Source organism: Mustela nigripes, chromosome 4, assembly GCF_022355385.1.
Source record: "Mustela nigripes isolate SB6536 chromosome 4, MUSNIG.SB6536, whole genome shotgun sequence".
Classification (NCBI taxonomy): domain Eukaryota; kingdom Metazoa; phylum Chordata; class Mammalia; order Carnivora; family Mustelidae; genus Mustela; species Mustela nigripes.
The window spans coordinates 118,559,577-118,584,368 of NC_081560.1; the positions used below are offsets into that span (position 1 = coordinate 118,559,577).

General features: G+C 45.3%; 1 protein-coding gene across 10 annotated transcripts in view; it reads left to right on the forward strand.

The window, feature by feature from the left end:
- SGMS1 (sphingomyelin synthase 1) overlaps positions 1-24,792 on the forward strand; it is a 267,166-nt gene that overhangs the window by 145,051 nt on the left and 97,323 nt on the right. For all 10 annotated transcript variants that reach the window (XM_059397416.1, XM_059397415.1, XM_059397413.1 and 7 more), the window contains 2 exons: positions 11,830-11,978; positions 13,535-13,615. The gene's annotated coding sequence lies outside the window, so the exon portion shown is untranslated. The remainder of the gene's footprint in view (positions 1-11,829; positions 11,979-13,534; positions 13,616-24,792) is intronic.

Here is a 24,792-nt window from a genome sequence, read left to right on the forward strand (position 1 = left end):
GTCCTGCTCTGGCAGATTACTGTTTTGCTCAGTTTTGAATGTTTCTGCCCCCTTCTCTCTATTCTCCTCTAACTTGTCAATTAAATCATTTAATACTCCTGTCTGGTCTTGGAGGCGCTTCTTAAGCCATTGGGTTTTTTTATTTTTGTTTTTTTCCCCCTCTGTGCTTCAGCCTGATTCTTCTTCATATTGCTATGTCTTAAAGTTCGCCTGGCATTTTTGGTTATTGTGTCTGCTCTGATAATCTCCATCTGATCCAATGTTGTTCATTTCAGATACTGTAGATTCAGTTCTATAATTTCCATTTGGTTCTTTTTTTTTTTTTTTCTTAAATGTCTTCAGAAGCGTCCTGTTTCTTTACCCTTTCTGTCATTCTGTAAATTCTTCAGTGTCTTTAGCCTTGTTGTTTTAAAATCCTTGTCTTCTGATTCCACTTTCTGGGTTACCTGTAGGTCCGTTTCTGTGGACTGCTTTGATTATGGAGTTAATCTCCCATTTGTCTCACATGTGTATTAATTTTTGGTTGTATGTTGGACATTGCAGATACTAGTTGCGAAGATCCTGTTATGTACCCCTGAGGAAGGTTGAATTTTGTTCAAGCCGGCCATTAAATTATGGCAGATGAGCTCGCACGGTACAGAGGCTCATCCTTAAGGCTCTGCTATTTCAGTTTTGCCTGTTATTTCCCAGAAAATGTCTGCGCACCTGGGGAAGTGGTCTTTGGGCCTTAGGCCAAGGTGCTTCTCTGATTTCAGAGGGAAGTCTGAGGCCTTTATCCGGCTCCCTGGACCCGGGCAGCTGTTGGAACTGGTCAGCTTCCTAAAAATGTCCCAACCGTTGCTGTTTTCCTCAGGATCCTTGGACTCGGTTTAGCAAACGCATGTAATACTGACGCGTAAATTTGGGTCTTCACCCTTGATGACTTCCTCATTTGGGGGACTTTATTCCTCAGTATTCAGCCACCCTGGCAGGCCCTATTCTGACCAACAAGGCTGTGGTTTGCTCTTCTGAGGTCCATCTGGTTTCGCTCTCATGCCATAAATCCTACAAACCTAAATTATTGAGTGGGATTGCCTTCCTCTCAGGGCTCGTAGATAGTGTACTTCTCATCTGGTTGTCTTCTGCCTTCAGAGTTGATTTTTCTATTCATCCAGCATTTATAACGGGGATTGGGTGGAGGTCAACTCTGTCCCTGGAAAACCAGTCTCTGGAGAATTCATTTGTAGGTGTGTGGTTTATTTCAGTTAGTTATGAAGAGGTGTTGAACCGCTTTCATTTGGAGCTTGAAAATGCCCTGGAGTCATGTATAGTGGGTGAAACTGTTGTTATTGGCCAAAAGAGCATTATTTAAGCACAAGACTGTGTTGATGAGATACTTAGTATTTATGAAAAGAAATATAAGATATTAAAACATAATCCAAGATGGGATTTGGTGATCTGCCTGATTAATGCATAGGCTGATGTTAGATAACCACGTGAATTGAAATTAAACCTACTTAGTGCTTATACTTGGAGACCCCAGTGTAAACATTGGAATTAAACCTCGGGTAACTGCTCGGACCCTCCTCAGGTCTGCCCTCACCATTTCTGACCTATATAAATTACCTTTAAGAGAGGAGACTTGACTTTTGAAGTTTCTCACCACCCTGAATTCCTTTTGGTCTCTGAAATTGGCCAGCTAAGTTTTGCACAGTTTGCAGAATCCAACACCAGAGAGAAAATAGGCCAACATAAAATATAGCCTGTTCTGGGAAAGTAACAAGGTAGTTAGAAACTGAAATGAGCACCACCAGCATTGGTTCCGTTTTGCTTTTGTGTGCCCATGTTCACTAAGGTAAGACGGATCATCATTATGATACTGGTGGGAATGGGTGAACATTTAAGATGGCAGGGAAACTTGTTTTTTTAGCTCTGTGAGTAACACAATATTAAATAGTAGCAGCATTGCCCTGTTTCACATTTTCTGTTTCTATGTCTCTTTGAAAAAGCTTTGAAGAATTGTCTATTCAGCAGATTTTTTGTTTGAAATTAAAAAAACAAAAAGAAACTCTTAACAAAGAGATGTGATTGTATAAAAGAGAAAATCCTGTTGGCCCTTGAACAACGTGGGGTTTAGGGACACTCCACATGTAATGTTTGTGTCTCCAGAATGTAACTGTTGTTGACCAGAAGCCTTCCCTGAACATAAACAGTAGATGAACATATATTTTGTATGTTGTATCATATACAATGTGTCTTACAATAAAGAGAGCTGGAGAAAGGAAAGTGTTATTGAGAAAATCATAAGGGAGGAAAAAATACATTTACCATCCTGGACTGTATTTACTGAAAAACCCATGTGTAAGTGGACCCGTGCAGTTCAAAGGGTCAACTGTTGTGCGAGGGTCAACTGTACCAATAGGTAAAAAGGAAGAAAATGAAATTTACCCAAGTCCCTCTGCCAGGTGCAGCCACACTGGGGGGCATATGTTATTATAGCTTATTTTTCTGTTTTAATATACAAAAATGGATCATAGTATATAAATTTTAGGGTCTTTTCTTCTTAGTGCCAGCAGTTCTGTATGTGTGTCAGTGTTTTCATATATGCCATGTGGATATATTTAAACAAAACAGAAATTTTTCAGATACTTGTTTAAAATCCATTCAGGTAGATGCCTTTGAATTTGCTAGGGCCTAGGTTTGGGATTTTTTTTTTTTTTTTTTTTTTTTGAGAAAGAGAGAGAAAGAGCACATACATGTGATCAGGGGGGAGGGGCACAGGGACCATCCAAGGCAGACTCCCCACCCAGCGTGGAGCCCAATGTAGGGCTCCATTTCACCACACTGAGATCAGGACCTGAGCTGAAGTTTAGTCAGATGCTTAACCGGCTGAGCCACCTGTTGCTCCTAGGGAACATTTTATCATTAACCGAAACCATGTTTGTTTTTGTAACTGATAAGCATGGGAGAAAAGTGTTTTATAGTTTCTACTTTGACGCACCACAGAATGGATACCGACTTCGCTCTGGTTTTATCACATTGCCCACAGTACAGGCTGGAAAAGGTCCTGAGATGCTTTACAAACTGCTGCTTTGCTGCCTTGGTGATGACCGGGTACCTCTCAGTGCGCAGTGTGGTCTCGAATCAGCAGAGCCTTCTGTTTGGTCAGGATCTCATTGCCCACCTTGTACACAGGCATCGTTCTGGAGTTTAGAGTCTAGAAGGGAAACGGACCTTGAGCTCGGGAGGCATTATCAGTGTGCTGAGGGTCGTGAAAAAGCTCAGAGTCATTGGCATATATGGCAAGTGTCTTGCCCTCCCAGGGGATGTCTGAGAAGAGCTTCATGGAGGAAAAGATGTTCAAGTTGGCACTTTCCCAAGGAGCAAGAGCTAGGTAGGAAAATGGCATAGAAGTCAGAGGCGTTTTTCCGAGTGGAGGAGCTGTCCAGGACAGAAGCCAGGATTCGCTTATTTGCCTCTCTTTTTGACAGTTTGCTTTTGTAGTTGCTTTTGGAACATTGGGGCCATTTTTGCCTTAATTGTCCATGTAAAACATGGCACCTGTGTAAGTTCTGTGGTGAGACTGGGCTGAGCAGTTCCAGGAGTCCCGATCGATGCGCTGCTTTCCAGATTATGACTCGGGAGGAACTAACAGTGAACAGTGTATCCCTTGGGTGTCTTCATCCAGAGGTGAGGCCCAGCACCCCCCGCAGACTAGGCCCTTGGGGCGCTTGCTGCTGGCTGGCTGGATGTCGCCCCTGAGTTGAGGCTGGCTGTGGCATCCTTCTCTTTGATTCTTTAGTACATCGTGGGGTTCCTGCAGAGGCTGGGGGACCGTCTGGACCAGGAGCTACTGACTAGCGGGAGGGCTGAGTCTGGCCGGAGACCTTTGTTTATACATGGGTGCTATTGTCTGGTGCTTACATGTTGTGATGGCAGAGCCGGGTAGTTGCAGAAGATGCCGTGAACCCTACCAAACCCGACCTGTGGACTCCAGAGAAAGTCTGCCGCCTGGGCTTGGCACGACCTAGGCATGATCCCGGCTCCACGCCCCCGTCGTGTCTTCATTTCGGTTGGTGCGCATTGCTTCCCGTCTTCTCCATGGCCACTCGGCTGCTGGTCCCTTCCACTGTCCGATTTCTTTCTTCTCTGCCTTCTCTCCTGGCTGAGCTGGTGAATTAAGGGGGCCAACATCATGTCGCCTAACATAACACCATCACCGCCAGCCTTTGTTTTCGACTCTCCTCTGCTGAAAATTTTTAAAAATTATTATTTATTTGTTTGAGAGAGAGAGAGTGAGCAGGGAGAGGCGTGGAGGGAGGGGGTGAAGCAGATTCCCTGCTGAGCGTGGAACCCTCTGGGCTCAGTCCCACCACCTGAGATCATGACCTGAGCAGAAATCACAAGTCAGAGGCTCAGCTAACTGAGCCATCCAGGTGCCCTGAACTTTAATTTTGACCACTGTTCATTCTCAGTTTTCCGCAACACTTCTTGCTCCACAGAGGCCTAGAGGAGAAAAAAGCACAAATTTTGGCTCCAAAACAATGGCTTATTTATTTGTGTATTTTAAGTAGTCTCGACACGCAGCGTAGGGCTTTGAACTCATGACCCTGAGGTCAAGAGTTTGGAGGCTTTACCGACAGAGCCAGTGAGGTGCCCCTCCAAAAAACTATTTAGAGTGGAGTCCTGCTGTTAGAAAGTACAGTGAGTTAGGCATGTCACTGTACTTCTCTGACCCTTAGGTTCTTTTCCTGACGATGGGGATCCTTTTGTAGCTGTCCAACCTACTGTTGCAAGAGTGAGGCGCATACTGGGGCGCCTGGGTGGCTCAGTAGGGTAAAGCCTCTGCCTTTGGCTCAGGTCATGATCCCAGGGTCCTGGAATCGAGCCCCACATTGGGCTCTCTGCTCAGTGGGGAGCCTGCTTCCCCCTCTCTCTCTGTCTGGCTCTGCCTACTTGTGATCTCTGTCTGTCAAATAAACAAATAAAATCTTAAAAAAAAAAAAAAAAGTGAGGCGAATACATGCTGTTGGATCTGTGGTTCGTTCTCCACAAAGCCGGCCATGCGGGGCAACCAGCCTCTTGAACTCACCTGAATGCATCTGTGAAGAAGTTAATTTAGTTTTTAAACATATTGTGGGATACATGCAGTTTGTTTTTATTTTGAAATTTGCTCAGATAACAGTAAGGAAACCATTAAGTACAGTTTGAAGAGGAATGCTTGAATCGCAGGTGATCTATATTAAAGTTTCTTCGTAGCAGAAACAAAAACCACTATTACTGAATGAAGTGAAAGCACTGTGCCTTGGGCATCCACGAGAGTTCTGGCGGTGAGTCAGGAAGTCCGAGACCTCTTTCTTCATGCCTGACGGGGCTGCAGGTCATGTTTTTGCCCCTGCATGTCCTGTGGTGGAAGCCTTATGCAGCCGGTGGCCGTACAGGCTCCGTCAGCCTGAAGACTGTCCACACGGCTGGTGACCTGGGTTGGACATGTCATGTCATGTCATGTCATGTCACGTTGTGGCTCTGATGCCATGGGGTGTCCCTGCACGTAGGTTCACGTGCCACAGTAGCAAAGGTTCCTTGTGCCCATTTTATGTATTTGGAAAGGAGATCGTGTTTTTAGGTCCAATGCAGGGAAGAAGGTGGAGGACCGACCTTGTCCTAGAGACGCATCTTGACAGTGACGAAGAGCATTCTCGAATGACTCATCTCGCAGACGCAGTGCTGAGCTGTGCTGTGTCCATTCTTGGGGCCCTTTGGGTCCGGGTTTCCTTTCCTGCAAAAGAAATATTTACCTGTTTCATAAAGGTCTTGGCACCTCTTTGGGCTCTAAAAGGTCCTTGTGTGCAATCTCGAGAGGATAGACGGTGGGCTGACGCCCTTACTTCTCACTGGCCCTGGGGCCAGCAGATGGACCCACGGGAGTTAACCCTCCAGAGGTTTATTACAAGAGTGGGGCCTTGGGGGTTTTCTGGACTTCTGTGTGCAAGTGAGACTAGTGTCCCCCTCATCCGTGGGCAGGATGGCTCTGGAAAGGGAAGGCGTTGGGGAGTCTAGGCCAAACCCACCATTCTGCTGACTGCCATCATGTAGGGAAGGCTCCAGACAGAAAGCTGAGGCCACAGGTGTGGGGGCCTCTGGCCAGCGCTCTGCAAACTTGGGTGGGCATGTGAGTAACCTGTGTTCTCAGTCACTCTTTCTTCAGTTCCTCCTCTGTCACACGGGGACGTCAGCTTCGGTGAGTTCAGGCACATGAAACGTTGAGGACAGAGCCTGTGTGTGGTGGACAGCATGTCTGTAATGTTGGTGGGACGTGTCAGAGCCCTGACATGCCTGTAGAACATGGTTCCATGAGGTCCTGCCCTGATCACGCCCAGAGAGGCTGGTGTCCGTGCTGAGGACAGAAGCCTGCAATCTGCAAGGGAGAAAAGAAGCCTCCATTCCTCCTTGCTTTGTCTTAAACATGTGTTTATTCTTGCTTCTGAGGAGAAGATTGGGGAGGAGAATGTGGAATGGAAGACCACTTTTTTTTTAAATTGCTTTTAGGCTGTGGAACGGGTCCTGTGACAGGAATTCTGAAGGGCTGTGACCTAGGGACGGAGGACTAGCCCCTCTGTTTGGGTAACTCTGCTGCTGGTGTCAGGGCGGTGTCCATACACACAAAAGCACGTTGCTATTTACCTTAAACACAGAAGTTTCTAGGAGAAGAGAGCTCCGGTCTACATTCTTAACAGCCGACCAAACCATGCAATAGGGATCTCGCGCCTGCAGTGTTTGCTGGTTTAGATGAAGTTCCTTCTGCCAGAGATATGAGGAAGCATGACTTGTTTACACCCAGACAGGCTCTGTGTGTACAGCTCCTACCACAGGGCCTTGGCACAGGATGTAACCCCAGAGCATCTGTGGAACGGATCTCTGGGTTTAGGAACACGACTGTGTAAAACAACAGGATGGACATCCTTGCACAAGTGTTTGTTCTGGGCCTCTTGATCTGGTTCCCTGGTTAATGTTTATTTAAAAAAAAAGAAAAAGTGGATCATTCCTAAGAAAAGGCAGCCTATTTTAGGGACATTTCTGTTTACTCAGAAAATACTATGCATTGCTTTTGAAAAGGAATTGAACTTCTAATATTCAATGTCATTTTTTTTCTCTTGCCCCAGAGCTTGCTTTTTATAAGCAGGGGCTTTGTAGTATTGTGGAAAGTTCATTCCTATTTTTGTCCTTGCTGAATATCTGATACCCCTGACTTCATTAGTTCTGGCTCGAGGCGAAAGTTGTGTGGACTTAGGTATAAAGAAGCCTGGGAAAAAGGGGGTCCAGGTTGGGCTTCTGAGTGACCCTGAACAGTCTGGGTATGTGTGTCAGCACCTGTCGCTGAGAGGGTAGGGCTTGAAGATTCATGAGGATTTCCCAGCTTTCAGATGATGCCATTGTAGACCTCCCCATGCATTTCTGCTGGTAGCAGGATGGCCTGTTGAGGTAAGAGGTCTCTGGCTCACCGAGTTGGTCTTAGCTGTGTGCTTTGTTTGAGAATTGTTACTTGAGTTAATTGGTAAAAGCTGTTGGCACTTGCTCAGAAGGTTCAAGAATATTTATATTTGGGGGGCGCCTGGGGGTCTCAGTCAGCTAAACATCTGCTTTCAGCTCAGGTCATGATCCTGGGGGCCCGGGATCGAGCCCCACGTTGGGCTCCCTGCCCAGCAGGGAGTCTGCTTCTCCCTCTCTCCTGCTCATGTGAGCTCCTTCTCTCTCTCTCACTCACTCTCAAATGATAAGTAAAATCTTTAAAAAAACAAAAATGAAACAGCAACAAGGATGTTTATATTTAGATTTATAGAGTCCATATTAGCAAAATTGATGGAACTCTGGATTCTCTTCTGTTTTCATTTCTCTTGTTCTCAAAACCACTGATACAGAAAGTCTCTGTCTGAACATGAGTTTTATGATGTGTTCAAGTGTGTTACATCATCTTTAAAATACTGTTTTGTTACAGTTGTTTTATGAGGGATAGGATTCTAGCACAGCCCCTGTGACAACTGAAATCATCTGGCTGTTCTCACTATTCAGCATGCTGAGTGGTTTTGCAGGGCGGCCGGGTGACCAGATCACCATTTGTAAGACCGTTACTTCCTTGGTGAACATGTTCTGTTATGTCCTATAGATGGCAGGAACAGGGTAACCTCTTACCTCATGCCATGAGGGAGGAGAAGGAGGGTCCAAGGCAGACAGTGGCTTGCGAGGAGGCACCCCAGTGGACGGGCTGCCTCTCCCAGGCCTTGGCCCCCAGCCTCCCTTGGAAGCATCAGGGACTCACACTACACTTCCCTTCTGTAGCCACAGAACACAGTCACTCCAAACAGAGTGGCTTAATCAGGGCATCTACTATCTCACGGTTCCAGGAGTCAGAGGTCTGGTTGTGGTTCAACTGGGTGCAAGTTGAAGGTTGCAATCAAGATGGCAGCCAGGGCTGCTGTGTTATCTGAGGCTCGACTAGGGAAGGGTTTGCTTCTAAGCTTGTTGGCAGTTTCTTGTGGACTCTCAGACTGAGAGCCTCTGTTTTGTGTTAACCATGAGCTGGAGGCTCCCATCTCGTGACTCTTCTTCTGAGCCAGCAAGGGAGGGAACCTTGTAGCAGGATGGACATGACAGCCTTAGGTATGTGAGGTAACTAAATGTATCCCACCATTTTTGTTTATTCCACTGGTTACAGTAGAGTCTCAGGCCCTACCCTGCTCAAGGGGAAGGTGTGACAGAGGCGCGGGTGAGGAGAGACAGGGATCATGGGGCTGTTTTGGAGTTGACCACACTTGAGGCTGGCTGGGAGAGTGGATTCTCTCTGCTCTATTGCCCTGTCTGTGCATTTTCTGTGTTCACCAGGAGCCTGTTTCTTGTCCCTTCTTTCTTCCTCCAGCCTGCAGAGAATTCAGTAACTGGGTGGCGCTTCCTCCTCTCTTCTGCTGTAGAAACACAAGGGAAAGGTAGCAGGAGCTCTGCCTTGGTGAGCAGCTCCCAGGCTGTCAGCCCCTGCCTGGATGGCTGGTAATTTGAGTGTGTGACACATTCCCTAGCCGCTGTTTCTAGGTCATAATATGCTCTCTATAAAGGACCCGAGTGGGGTCTTTTCAGTTTTGGTGTTTTGTGGTGCTGTCTTTAAACAAGTGCTGACCTCCAATGTGAGTTCACTTTCCCAGTTTCATCCTCTTACGGGTTCTTGCGATGACTGGGTTTAGACTGTAATTTAGAATCGCTAGTGGTTTGGGTCCCTTCATGCTTTGGCCCCATTAACTGATCTTTGGTATCATTATCTCTCCAGTCATCTCTGGGGTGTTTCTTGTCCTTTCTCCGGCCTGCTCGTGGGCTCTGTCTTAGTCTAAAAGTACTGCTCTTCATCGTCCCTGAGGAGATGGTGTGGTGCTGTGGTTAAGAACCAGGAGTGAAGCCAGACAGCCTGGGTTCGAATCCCAGCTCTGCCGCTTATTAGCTGAGCAGTCTCAGCGCGTGATTGCACTTGCTTTGGGACAGGTATTACCAAGTCTGAGTTGTCTACTGGCCAGCAAGTCTCTGATGGTGGCTGCTGCTCCCACTTTGCTCCCAAGATGGATATGCACTGATAATCAGAGCACTTTGTGCCTTGTCACAAAATGAAGTGTTTCTTCAGGTCTTTCTCTGGCCTCCTGGTAAGAATGGCGGGAACATATTGGCGCCTACGAGGACACCTCCCTTTTCTGGTGACATTGCCCTGACACCTGCTTTGCCTCCTCAGGATGAGGACCGCATACAGCTTCTGTTTGCCGTGAGTTTTACGAAATTGTTTGCAGGCGTGGTGTCCTTCAGCTGCTCTCATGATACCAGGCTGTGGGATGGCCGTGACTGCCATGCTCAGGCCTACAGAAATTAACACCTTGGGCAAGGTCTTCCAGGCAGACAGGAGGGGCATTGTTCTAGGTGACCACGGAGCACGTGCTCTTAATGACCATGGGACACTGTCCCCCACAGAGGAGGCTCAGACCCCTTGTAGTGCACCAGCTCCCTGGGAGAGCAGAGTCTGAGCATCCAAAATGACACATCTTAGAACACAAGTGCTTTTCTGCGCTTCTGGAGCCTTCGTGCAAGTGCTGTCTGCAGCTGTCTTGGCAGCCACATGCTTTCGGGTTGCGTGCCCACGAGGCTCTTCCTCTTTGGGGGCAGGTGTGGCCTTGCCCTAGAGGACAGGGTGTCCATTCAAAACAGGAGCATGGGGGCACCAGGTGGCTCAGTCGGTTAAGTAGCTGACTCTTGGCTTGGCTCAGGTCATGGTCTCAGGTCACGTGATGGAGCCCCGCGTCAGGTTCCACAGTCAGCGGAGAGTCTACTTGGGACCTTCTCTCACTCTGCCTGTGTCCTTCCCCCTGCTCGCACACACTCCCTCCAATAAATAAGTCTGAACCTTGCAGAACAGGAGTGCGTTCCTTTCAGGCAGGTTTCTGCATGACTGTTGTGGAATCTGTAAGCTGCGGGATTAGGAAGAACTGGGCTGCTGGTGGCCTCAGCCAGGAGTTCACATCCAGACTCTGCTCTTCAAGCACATCAGCTATGTTGGTTGCTTATATTCTCGTGATGCTACCACCGCACTGCGTACTCGTGAATGCCCTTCCCCTCCGCCCGCTCCCAGCCCCTTCCCCACCCCCAGTCCCTGGCACAGCGCTTGGGGCCAGACGGAGAGTTCATTCACGCCACTTGTTGAAGTTGCTTATTCTTTTGAATGACCGCAGTGGTGGCACATTACCAGCTTGGAGGAGGAACTTGACTCTGCGAACCTATTAAAATATTTTCCATCAAAGCAAACAATGTGGGTCTTGTTAAAAAGATCAGGACTAGTTGTAGTTGTACTAGTTGTAACGAGACAGATTTTCTTGTTGGCATTGTCTGCTGGTTTTGAAGGTAAAAAAGAGGGCTCAGCCCGTGCCAAGCAGTTGGCATCATCAGAGTGAGTCCCAAAGACAATGATGTAGGAGGGGTCAAGGAGCCCTTTTATTCAGATAGAAAGTTCTGTTTAAAAGTTGCTGTTACTGGGGTGTCTGGGTGGCTCAGTCGGTTAAGCGTCTGCCTCAGCTCAGGTCATGATCCCAGGGTCCTGGGATCGAACTCTGCCTGCATCAGGCTCCCTGATCCACAGGGAACCTGCTTCTCCCTCTCCCACTCCCCCTGCTTGTGTTCCCTCTCTTGCTGTGTCTATCTCTGTCAAATGAATAGATAAAATCTTTTAGAAAAAAAGTTGCTGTTGTATTTCTTGTGGGTCTTTTTTTTTTTTTCTTTCTTTCTTGAAAGCCTCGCTGACGAGTCCATGCTGTTGTTGACGAGGCTGTGGTGGGAAGCTAGCTGTGGCGAGAGGCTGCCTGCTGCTGTCAGTGTGGCTGTTCTTCCCCACAGATGCCAGCGGAGCACTTGGCGTTGCACCCCAGGAGAATTAGCACTGATGGAAGTGATTCATTCCCTCTTTCAATAATTTATCATCAAGAAAAGAAACACAGAGCCGCTCTGCAAAACAGTCCCCAGGGCACAGCTAGAGGTTTCCATGTGCACATTAGTAAAGGCTGTCCACTAGGACGGGCACTGTTATTGGAGCTCTGCTCCAAACAACTTGGGAAAGTCTGACGTTCTCGTCAGAAGTCTGACTTGACCTCTCTCCAGTGTTCACACAGGGAAAGAGTCTGAATTTGATAGATGTAGGTGAGAATTGCAATCGAGGCCATGACTTTAAAAGACTCCTATACCTGCGTTCATAAACACTCACAGTGGGCCCTGTATGTGTGTGTGTCCAGCCTCCAGAACTTCTCTCCACAGTATGTCTCTGTCCTTCTCTTCCAGGCCTGGAAACTGAGTTTTGGAAGGATTCAGTAACGGACAGCCACTCCGTGGGGCCTGTCTGTCCAGCGCGAGTCAGACCCTTCTCCACTGTCCATGGTTTTCAAAGTCTTCCATACCGAGTGACCAGCCTAGAAAGCTCTTGCCGGCCGGTGAGCATGGGGCTCCTTCCTCTTGGTGTTGGGTTCAGTCTCTTAAGTCCCTGACTTTGAGTCCTACCCTCCTAACCTGTTGATGTTGGTAAGTTCTTTCCTTGCTACTAGGAGGATCTCTGGGTTTATGTGGCGTTTGTTCCATTTTCTCCTTTCTCTGTGACCCCCTGACTCTCTCTCCTCTCTCCCCCAACACACACACACGCACACACACACACACACCCTACAGGTTTGGAAAACTTGAGACTTCTTGTCTATTCTGTAATTGAGGTGACAGAGTCTCTTTTTATAATTAATACGAATCTCTTTTCTCTGAATGACAACAGAGAGGCTTTAGGTGAGGAAGAGTGGCAGGTGCCTGTCTTATAAGTCTGACCCCCTTGGAGCCATATATTTTTCCTAGAAAATGAGCAGTGGTTGCATTGTACCTGGTAGAAGTGGGGCGTTTTCATTTGGGGCTCTTCTGTGAAGGTAAAGAAAGCAGAACTTATTGTCCCTAGGTTGTGGGCCCTAAAATGTTAGGAAATTAAAAAACAAACGTAAAGCTTTTGTTCAGAATGCCTTGCTCTTGGAAGAAGGAAGGCCCTTTGCTGGGCATAGAACATTACTCCATGGAGTATATGAATCTCCATTATTTGAACTGGACTTAGGGATGAGTTACCAGGTCTGATCATTGAGCACAGGTGTCCCTGGTTCTGGGGTATACCCTTGTTGGATCAAAGCATGCTTGACGTGGCAGATTTTCTCCTTCGTCTCATTCAGTTCTCTGAACCACACAGTCTAGTGGGGAGTATCTTTAAGAAAAGTAGAAATTGAGGCTGGGAAGAGATGAACGGACTTGGCCAAGGTTGCATGGCTAGTGAGTGGTAAGACTTGGAACCAAGGTTTGTCCGTGTGGTATCCTGTTGATGTGGGTGGGTTGGGTTCCCTAACGATTGATCTTTCCTATTCTGTAAGTTTTGATCAATATGGAAAATAGAGGAAGGATAAGAGGAATCAGCATAGATGGTCACTTAATTACTGGTAAAGCGGGATTGGAGACCTCAACAGCATCTCTGAATCTAAAATGTGCACTGACTGCAGCAGCTGTCACCTGCTGGTCTTCTGGTAGCATCTGGGCTTGTGGAGAGCTGGAGGGAGCTGGGCTTCCCCGCTTGGCAGGGCTGAGCCCTAAGTCAGTACCTCCTCACACACTCCCAGGCAGATCTGTCCAGAAGAGGGCAAGGAGGGGCTGGGGCAGGGAGAGAGAAAACTGGCTTAGTCTGATACTGCTTCCTCCCAGCAAACAGACCAAAACCTCTTCCCAAAAACACAAGGCAAGGGGGGGAGGCCCTCTGCCCCAAGCCTCAGCCATTGAAACACTGCTTTTTAAATCTCTTTTTCTCTTGGGGTGCTCTCTCTTGTTACTCTGTCCTTTCTTTTTAATTTTGAAGAGAAAGGAGGAGATGACTATTTTCTCTCTGTTTTGGTTATCAAGAAAGGAAAAGACAAATGTAGAAATCCAGAAGTGGTCTTTCTGAGACCTGTGATTAATCAGACCCCTTCTCTCGTGACAGGTGATGGAAGTGAGCTGGAGCAGTGAGAGAAGCTGGTAACTTCTCGGAAGCCAAGATGACAAGAATTGTTTTAAATAATCAGTAAGTGAAATTTCTTTAGCCCTCTGGAAGTCTTTGGTTTGCTGGTAAACATTCTCTAAGAAACAATGGTGGAAGAGTAGCTCGATCAGATAGCTTAAAAGTCTGAAAGAGAAAATGTTTAAAAAGTAAATATCCAAACACTTCAAAATATTGATGCTAACATTTGCACAGTTTTTGTGTGTTGGTAGGTGTGTCCTTTTACGTTAGGTGTCACAGCTGGGCAGACATAGCATGAGTAATTAATGGATCAAAGGAGGACTCCTTTTATATTAACTTGGGACTAGCCCTTTGCAAATAGACATTCTCGTTCCCGTTGGTTCAGTGAGCAGCATGGCTTACCAACCTCGGGTGTGCACGTTTTGGGAGGTCCCCATGAATAAACGTGGCGAGTATGAATAAAGTTGAGCTCTTTGCTCCCTTCCCACATCCCTCTTTGAGTATCCGTCTCATTTTTTACACAACAGAGGCCACAACTGGTTGCAGATGATTTGACAGTTAAATGTGGTTGCTTCCAGTTTCGTTTTGATGATGTTAATGTTGGGACAAGAAGTTGCCACGAGAAAAGATTGTATACTTCCGAGTCAGACATTCCCTGGCCTGACTCTTGCCTTCGTACTTCTGTTGTAGTTTGTCAGTCTCTCCAGCTCTGTGCATGGGGCTCGGTCACATCCCTCCCAGAGCATAAACATATTTTACTAGAGCATAAACCCTAGTAAATTAGGAAGCGGTGAATTTGAGTATTTCTTCTCTTTGTTTTTACTAATTTATTTTAGTCACGTGTTTATATACTGTAACTTTTAATGATAGCTCTGTCCAACACGTGGCTTGCTGGAAACCCCAGGGGTCTGACGGTCTGCCCTGGGGGTGGGGAGCGGCTGGTAAATCAGCACTGGTTATAGGTTTCCTGTGGCAAAGGCATCTTGAAGCCACTGTTCTTCAGGTATCTGTCTCAGCCCTGGTGATATGACATTGGTTGGGTTGGTCAAAACAAGGTTTGTTTTTGCGTCTGTGCTGGGTAGCTCCCGTTGCCGTGCTCGCCCGCCTTCTGGAACTGAGAAGCCCTGAGAGTAGTTTGAAGCATCAACCTCTTTTCTCTGATGTTAACCCGGCTCTGTGATGGCCGTGTTCTCCCGGGCCCCTGCTGGCTGTGCAGGGACTGGGCTGCAGATAGTCCGGCTGTCCGCCCCCTTCCGAGTGTCTGCTCTCCCTTCGCTGTACTCCCTCGAACCTTCGTCGTGTCAGGTGGGGACACTTTGGGGACCAGCAGCCAGTGTTCCTCCTCACCCACGGTGGCATGTTGCTTTGCTTTTGTTCAGACATTAAGTTTTAATGAAAGTGACTTGTCTCCAGAGAGAGAAACAAAGCAGGACAGTATCTGGGCGGTTTCAAGTTCATACTGGCTGGATGAAGGTCTTGGGGAGTGAGATGGAGGGCAGAACGGACGCTGGACCCGAGAGCCCAGTGTTTCCTCCGCGTGCTGGCTTGCCCTTTCAAAGGGAACAATTGGAGCCTGAAATTGCTAAGTAACAGCTAAGATTGTGGTGGTTGTTTTTATTTTAAATCTCACCCACCTAGCTCTCAAAACACATTCTTTATTGAACTAAAAAAAAAAAAAAAATATGCCTTGGATATTTCAAAACATTCAGTGGTGTCGATTCCCTGAAGCAGACTTACATAAGCTTAAGACATTTAGTTCCCTTATTTCCTCCTAAAACAATAGATATTTATAGTTCCTACGGAGTCAGGGATGGACTTGGATTATTGCAAAAGCAATTCTTGTCCCTTTCACGCTGAAGCAGAGGGATGGAAATCTGAGACACTTGCCTCTGGATTAAGAAATATTGACCTGTGTCTCGATCAAGACGAACAAGGGTGTCTTTTTGGTTGTAGTGAAAGCAGACTTGGGAGACATAAGTGACCGAACAACCTCACCCACACATAAAGTATTCTGATTTATGATTTCTCTCCCCAGAAGGCACCTGCTACTGTTTCAGGATATCCCCGGTGTAGATAAGTGTTTGATCAGACAGCTGTCAAGTGTGTGGTCCTGAAACGTGGGAATGTCACAGCCATGGATGGTGTGCTGTCCCCACACGCAGTAGTATGCTCGGTACTTGGCAGTCGGGGTCACGAGGGTAAACTCCAGGACAAATAAGACAGTCTCCTACGTCGGGAGCCGACGCAGGCCCGAACACAGAAAGCCGATGTCATGAGGGATACAGTAACTGTTCTGGAAACCATCAGGAGAGAGAAATTACCTATGTGGTAGGCGTGGCGAGGTCCAGGAGACCTTCAGGAGCAGATGACATTTGCAGTGGGTATTCAGTGATAGGTGCCTTTTAATCAAAATACCTATTTTAAAAATTATAAAAGTTATAAAAGTTAACCCTACTAATTGGAAAGAACTTTAAAAATGTGAACATTATTAAGAACAAAAATTCACCAGTGTTATCACCACCTAACCTGGGTTTTTGGGGGATTTTTTTGTTTGTTTTTTTGTATTCTGCCATGCTCTTTCTCAGCCTGGGTGAGTTACATACTTTTTTCTTCCTAAAATGGACTGTTTGTCATAAATACTGTTTTGACACCTGATTTGATTGACAGTATGCTGAAACCATGCCACATGAGTAAATACCGACATCCCATTTCGTACTGTTACACAGAATTTCACATGTTACATGTCCTGGAGTGTATCCAACCAGCCCCCCAGGAGTGGGCATTTTGCTCGTCCTCCGCTTCTCATTCTTGTAGAGCACGCCGTGGCGGACGTCTTTGTGTGTGCATTGTGGTGACCTTCCCAGTTCTACAGGCAGGATCTTTGAACAGAGTTGGGGCAGTGCTGAGGGAACATTCCAGCTAGAAGAAAGAGTGTGAGCAAAGAGGCAGAGGTAGGAAAGGACCATCTCAGTCTGGGGGAAAGGCTGGAAGTCTGCTTCTCCAGAGCGGAGAAGCAGCGCTAATTGGGGCTGTAGGTAGAGGATGGGGGTCTCCTATGCCAAGCCCTTTATTCATTCTCATTTGGAAGCCAGATTGGAATCGGTAGCCTAGTTCAAGTGAAGATTCTGAGTATCTTTAGTTTCCTTAAGTTCCCTTATCTGGAGAAGAAGTAATTAATTACCATAGATAATAGATACTACAGATAATAGATAATTAAGTAATAGTTGTAGATCATAGATAGTAGTTCTGCTTTCCAAAACTTCTTGAGAGCCTTAAAAAAATCAATAAATTGGGGGAGTGAATAACTAATGGAAGCTGGAAAGAGTGTGTGTATAGAAGAAGCTGTAAGATTAGAGGAAATTGTGGTTTTAAAAAGCAAAGGAAATATCTTTAATTCATCTATTTTATATACTTATTAACAAACTATGAGGGTGCCTGGGTGGCTCAGTGGGTTAAAGCCTCTGCCTTCTGCTTAGGTCATGATCCCAGAGTCCTGGGATCAAGCCCTGCATCCCTGCTAAGCAGAGAGCCTGCTTTCTCCTCTCTCTCTTCCTGCCTCTCTGCCTACTTGTGATCTCCGTCTATCAAATAAATAAATAAAATTTAAAAAAAATAATAATATTTTAAAAAAACAAACTGAGTAAAATGTAAAGACAGTTTGGGAAAGATGTGGATTAGGAGACAAGTATCATAATTTAAGAATAATACTATCTTCTATTTACTAAGTGCTTTTATGCACTTGTATGTTTTAAATGCATCATTTAACCTAATTTCTCAAAAGTTTTCCCAGGAAGAGGGCAGGATTATCTCCATTTTGCAGGTGAACCAGAGGCCTCCCAGGCTGGGTTTAGGGGGGCGACACTGGACTTGGTGTTGGAGTTCAGGGGCTGCTAGGGCATTGGACAGGTCTCAGGACATGGCTGAGAGGGTTGTGAGGCTGTATTAAGACCTGCAAGGTGATGTGGAAGAGTGGCTTTCTGTCCTAGGATCACTTCTTTCATCATCACGGAAGGGAAGAAAACACTTCTCAGCCATTTTCTCTTCCCTTTGTGGTAGATCACATTGTTGTGAAAGCACTTGCTCCTTCCTACCCGCCCTCCATCTTTGTGGGATGATTACACTTTCCTACCCCAGTGAGGGTTGGCCACAGGGGCTGTCTTGGCCACAGGACTTATTTTGGCTGAAACAATGTGAGTAGCGATGACATTTCCCAGCAGGAGCTTTACATTAGGCCTCTATCTGCCATGTCTCTCTGGGCCCATGTCCCAGGTCAAGGTCTGGACATTTAGTTTCAAATAATCCAAACCCTGGCCCGAGGATCAGGACTCTGAATTCAGCATGACTGTGTGCCGTGTGTCCAGCGGCTGTGGAACGGGGCATAAGGTTGGGTCACAGAGACCAGTGTTACATGGTCACTGGCGGGCTGTGCTTCGCCACCCTTCTGATGCCCTTGGAATGACATTGGCCTCCGTCACTCAAGCTCATGTCCCCTCGCCTCCCCTCCTCCTCAGCCTGTGTTTACTGCACTGTCTAGTTGGTGCTGAATGTTAGACTTTCTTACTCCCATCTTGCATTTGTAGTGAAGCAATTTGTACAGACTCATCCACTAGATTAGTGTATATGCCTTTTTTTGGACATGTGTTGTGAACTGTTCAACCTCACAGATGATGTATCTAAAATTTTTTCTCTGCAATATAAATTGCCCAACATGTTATTAAAACAAAATAAACTCTTAGTAAATTCTTGACCATTTTCGTTGATTCCCACCTCTCAGTGAAGTTACAGGTTCTATTTTCCATGATGTATGAAGTGGAGGTTATTGTTGTCAGAGCGCTCCTTTGCGTTTTCCCTTTATGGTGTCTGATGCGAGAAGGCTCTGTGCAGGTTCAGTAACACCTTACCTCTGTGTGGAATAATTGGGAGTTGACCTGTCTTATCTCCGATCCCGTGTCCAGTAAGCTGATGGGTGTTCAGGGGCTCTCTTGATTTCATGTTTCCTACTGACTTGTCTTGGCTTTGGACCATGGTGTGCAACCAAGACCTCAGAGAATTGACTAGTCTGACTAGTAGCTTCTGGGCTAAGATGATGCACTAGTTAGCTACTTGGTCATTCAGCGATTTTCTGTCGTGCTACTTCTGATCACCTCTCCACTTTGATTTCAAAAGGCAGATGGCTCTTTGATTATTCAAGTCCCATTTGGGGACCAAGGACTTCCACACTTTTCTCTCCAACATGCACAGAAAGAACAGGGCACAACCCCAGTCAGACAGGAAGGAACACTCAGGGAACGGTTCTGGTGTATCCATAATGGTCCACTCTTAAGGTTGGGTGACGGGTTCGTGATTGTTGATTTTAATATTATTTTTCCTTACAGAAGCATTAAATATATTCTCTTATATGTATTAAATACTCTATAGCTAAAAAATTTTTTGTTTTTAAGTGTTAAACATTGTTAAATACATCCATTGTGTTTATAGTGGCAGAAGTGTGTCACATCAGTTATTTTTACAACTTTAATTTTCTTTTAAAATACCTTAGATGGACTTTTTAATAAAGAGTGGCCTCTTTTCTCTACAGGCCACAATAATTTTATTTTGAAGACACTATTTATTGACCTTTGATTTTTCAGAGGCTCTTCATGTAAATGTAGTTATTAGTACGGTTTAGGGGTCAGACAGAAATACTTTCTCTTGTTCTACCACAGAGAAGTATCCTCTGTTAGGAAGGGTATAGAGGGGCGCCTGCGTGGCTCAGTTGGTGAAACGTCTGCCTTTGGCTCAGGTCATGATCCCAGGGTCCTGGGATTGAGTCCCGCATCAGGCTCTCTGCTCATCAGAGAGTTTACTTCTCCCTCTCCCTCTGCCTGCCACTCCCCCTGCTTGTGCTCTGTCTCTGTCTTGAATAAATAAATAAAACCTTTCTTCCTTCCTTCCTTCCTTCCTTTCTTTCTTTTGTTTTTTTTTTAAAGAAAGGATATAGAAAGTTAGTGTCTGGTTATTGACAATGACTGACCACTAGCCCCTTCTCTTTTCTGTAAAAAAATCTCAGTATTTTTGGTTTTTGTCATTACGTTAGTCACCATACAGTAAGTACTTCATTAGTTTTTGACGCAGTGTTCCATAATTGAAGATCTCGGTGTTTACACAGGGTTGAAAATCCTAGCCGGGTCTCCTCAGTTGTCAGCCTGGGCCTGCCTGGTGGCTGTGGGGATCAGACACAAGAGCCCCAGCTTGGACTTAGACGTCCATGGCTTTGAAGCCGTCTCTGCTTGTTTTAGCAGTTGACCTTGAGCTCAAAACCCTCTTGACTCCCATTAACAGTGGGCCCAGGACAACTGTTAACATCTACCTCGCTGTGTTGTGTACACAACAAATGGGAATTAGCGTGTGTGCAGCAGAAGGCACCCTCGTGACTGGATCCTTAGTGAGTTAAACTGAGCGGGTTTTTTGCTTGTTCTGGGTGGAATTTCAAGTACAGTTTCCCAAAGGAACAGTGTTAAGAATGAGGTTTGAATACAGTATTAGAAATATCATTAACATTAACTTGAGATCAATCATAAGTTAAATAGGCTTTTAAAGCCTGGCCAGAGAAGCCCATGTGTACGTTTGTCTCCAGTGAAATGCATTTCAGGTGCCACCTGAGACTTCATTTATTTCAGACCTTAGACGTGGACTTCTAGAATGTAATTTATTACCAGGCTTAGGGCTGTTTAGATAACCTTTTGCTCAGACATAAAATGGGATTTCTTGATAGGTGGTAGTGCTTTGGGGGACAAATGAGCCCTCCTTTCTATTTTGGGGAAGTAAACTTACCTGGAGACCGTACTGCTCTTCCTGTCAACCCACCTAGGTAGTTCTGGTATAGACCTGTGGCCAAAAGGGAGACCTTGACCTCTGGGTGGATGCATGGCCCCACGTGGGAACAGTGGGAGTTTTCCCTGAGGATCTTTACAACCATGGCTATGGAATAGGCCCTCTTGGTGAGAGAGCTGGGAGTTAAGCGGAAGAAGACAGATTTCAGGAAGGGAGAATGGAACCAATCTGTAGAAACAGATCTGCCTTCAGGTTCTGGTGGGGGTCAGGTTGAGTTGGTCCTAAAACCCAGCTACCCCTGTGGCTTTCCTTTTGCTGGGTCACGCGGAGTCAGCATGTTCCCCCTTACTCTTATTGATTTATTTTTAAATATTTATTTCCAAATTTAAATTCAATTACTTAACATATAATGTATTATTGGTTTCAGAGACAGAGGTCAGTGACTCATCAGTCTTACCTAACACCCAGTGCTCATTCCATCATGTGCCCACCTTGCCTTTACTGGGGATGCCTCAAGTGCCATTTCTGTTAACCCGCAAGCTAGAGAGTAGTGACTAATTCATCTGTTTAGACTTGGCATATGTAAGAAGTTGTGCCTTTGTCATGGCAATTATAATAAATATAATTATATAGTGGGACAGCTGGTTTATGACATAGCTTTTCGAGAACAATGGCACTGTTTATTCCTATCTTATAAAAGCAGAAATGTATTAGCACTAATCAGAGGATACTAGTGACTGTGTGCGCGCCCGCGCGTGTGTGAGAGAGAGGAGAGAGAGAGAGAGAGAGAGAGAGATAATGACTCTGAGAACAGACTGAGGGTTACCAGAGGGGAGGTGGGTGGGGGACGGGGGAAATGGGTGAGAGGGATGCAGGAGTGCACTTGTGATGAACCCTGGGTGATTAAAATAAAAACTTAGAAAAATGAGTCGATAGGAGTTTGCTCTAATGCAAACATCCTACAATGTGTGCTTTTAAACTGTATAAAACAAATTCATAATACGGTTCTAGTAGTCACAGGTTGCCTTGAAGAACCTTGTGCTGCCATTGGTAACAAGGAGCACTAGTGGGCAAAGAGCAGATGTTCATGGCTCTCCCGTGTAACGTGGAGAGAGCCAGCTCTCTTTCAGGAGGAATTGGTGCTTTGGCAGGACTGCCGCATGTGTGAGTATGTGTGCCTTACTAGAAGGGGAAGAGAAAATGACTTAATGCCTTTGTTTTCTTCAGTGGGTTAGTGTTGGAGGAACTGAGATTTTATGTGATGACACTCCTTTGTAAACTCTGCTTCCCTCTAGGAAGTATCCGACTTGCTCTCTCACTAGTAGCATTCTGTATTGTTGGAACATGTCAGCGAGAGCAACGAAACACACCTGCCGCTTGAGTTCTGTGTGCCAACCGGTCTGAACAACTATAATATGTACTTCTCCTTGAGGTATCAGCAGCCCCAAGAAACTTTGTCCTTTCTCCTTTGTGGCTGTTGTTCACCTGGAGCATCATTTATATCAGACTGTGTGTTCGGCTGTGTCCTGGGTGGAGGGATACAAAGCCTTTGAGATATAGTCTCTTCCTCAGATGGACTTTTATCATCTGGCCAGAGAGAAGGGTCAGGGGAGGGATTGCAAATGGAAGGAAGACGCTAAGGTTGTGTAAGTCTGTGTTGAGATGGAGGTATGAAGAAGGAGGTCTGTAGGCATTTGGAGGAAAGAAGAGTTCTTTAAGACCTGAGACGTGGGGAGGGTTCCAGGAAGAGGAAGGGTCTGGAAGGTCACCATTAGTATGGAGAGTGACAGAAGGTCTACAGCCAGGAGGTGTGGTATGGGCCTCCATGTGGAGGTGATACTAAGCCCTGTGCTTTAGGGGAACATGTAGACCAGTTGCTGTATTTGATGGAGGGTTTTTTGGGTGGTCTGTGGGGGTTGGAACGGTGGAGGCCAGTGTTTGCTGCTTGAACATCAAGGCATTGGGCCCTTGGGCTAATTGTCACTTTTTCTGAACTATACAACCATAGCCAGATAGTTTGGTGCTGTAGGCAAAAAAGACATCCTAGAAATAGTACATTGTAGCAACGTTGGCAACTGTGTCCCTACTTTGGAAGCATAAGGTTTGTTGTAAACATCTTTCAACTGGTTTGAGTTAATGATTCAGATAGACATATGTATGAAGCCCTTCTTCCGGACAGAGCACCCATTTTATGAATTTAAGCTTGACTGGATCCTAGGCAGTAGAAACAAAGTAAACCATCTCTCTCTTTTCTGGATGGCTACCTTACCCCTTCCTCTTTCATGTATCTCAATGTATCTGCTTATGTCTACCCATTAGACAATCGCATTTTTCTCACTGCAGGTGTAAGTTTCCTGAGTTGTGTGCACACACAACTATATGTATATGTATATTATATCTATACATAGATATATCTATGTATATACATATATCTATGTATATTATATCTATACATAGATATAATATACATATATATACATATAATATAATATATTATATATACATATAATATACATATACAGCCTTCCCGTATAAAAGAGCTGCTGTCCTTGGTGTAACAGCCAACATATGACTTGTGTGCACACACAACTATATGTATATGTATATTATATCTATACATAGATATATCTATGTATATACATATATCTATGTATATATCTATACATAGATATAATATACATATACAGCCTTCCCGTATAAAAGAGCTGCTGTCCTTGGTGTAACAGCCAACATATGACCAGTTTGACCAGTGTGATCGGTTATAATAGTTCTGTAAATAAAAAATCACGTTGCTTAAAAATACATATTAATTTGCATGACTGTTTGAGAAAAGTTGCCTACAAAGCAGATGTTTTCCTTTTGATATCTGCTATAAAACCAAAGCTGTTTAATTGATAGTGAGAGGGAAGGTTTATGGCATGGTGGCACATGGTGTTGTCATATTTATTCTGTGATGGTGATGATGCATTGGGAGCACAGAAGACCTGGCGGCTGGAACAGCAGTCAGGACACTCAGCCTTGGTGACCTCGCTTGGGGAATGGGAAGAATGGTAGAGATATGGGAGACACAGTGGGAGGCTGTCATCATACCTGTTGCTAGTGAATTAGAGAGAGAGAAGTTGGGAGAGAGAGAGCTCAGATGAGTATAGAATTTAACTTAAAGCATCTAGGACAATGAGATTACTTTTCTGTGAGTCAAGGGAAATTTTCAGCTCCATCATCTAGACTATGGGCCAATATTATGCCTGTTGCTAAGGATAAATGTGAGGTCATAGGCTTACCCTGCACCTGCCCTTTTTGACCATAAATTAGTCTTCCGGTGGAAGAACCCTTGGAGCCCTTCAGAGAGATGAAGCAGTGACTTAGTGCCCCGCTAAGTCAGGGCGGGAGCTCTGGACTCCTGGCACAGTGCTCTTTCCACTCTTCCATAATGGTTTACATAATATCCCATTTTAGAAAGAGCCTTTTGATCTCACTTTCGATCAGGTATTTGGTTAGTATTTTGAAGAATTTTTGGCCTGTAGAATGAATGATTGGTTCTTAAAAAATACAAGGAAGTTAAACTCAGGAGATTATCTCCAAAGCCAAGAAGGTTTAATTTTTAACTTAAAAAAAAAAAAATTACTCCTCTGCTAAATTTCTCTATCCCCGCTAGCCATCAGCTCATTTCTTAACTGGTCCCCGGGACTTAGCCATTCTTCAGTCTGCTGTGATTTGCCAGTTCCCAGTTACATAAACTTTCCTGTATTTTTATTCCATAATAATGGTTAGGGCCCAGATGGAGTATTTGCAAAATCACTCTTACTTTTTAAAAAAAGTTGGTTTATTATGGCATAAATGAAATCATTTCAATTTTAAGCCTTTTTGTGTGTGTGTGGTAAAATTCCTGTTGTATAGTAGGAACACCAAACCCAAGAATCCTAAACCAAAAGTTTCTTTAATTTATTCTTACCTATTTATTTTTTTTTAACCACTTAAATAAAGGACTCAGACCACACAACACCAAAGTACTACTTCAGCTTTAAAATTCTTTGGATATTTTAACATCAAAAATAATTTTTAAAAAATGATAAGCTAGTTTGTCCTAGTTTTTGAAGGTCGACTTAGAACTTCCAGGGACAAGACAGCGCTGTTTGTGTGCCCGCTGTACGTGAGCACTGTGCCCAGTGCTTTGCGTGTAATATTACATATAAGCTGTCCCCCAGACTCTGTCAGGTGGGCATTTTGTCATCCCCCGCCCCCACTGCAGGTAGTTTGCCCAGGTGATTCTGTGTCAGAGGTCGGATCTGAATCTGCTGCGAGGCCAGGCCCCCTGCTCACTGCATCCAGAATCCCGCCGAACTCCGGAACTTTTTCTGAAAGCAATAGAAATTAACCTCCATCCACGGATCTCGTGTGTCATGATGAGATTAATTCTTTTTTTGAAA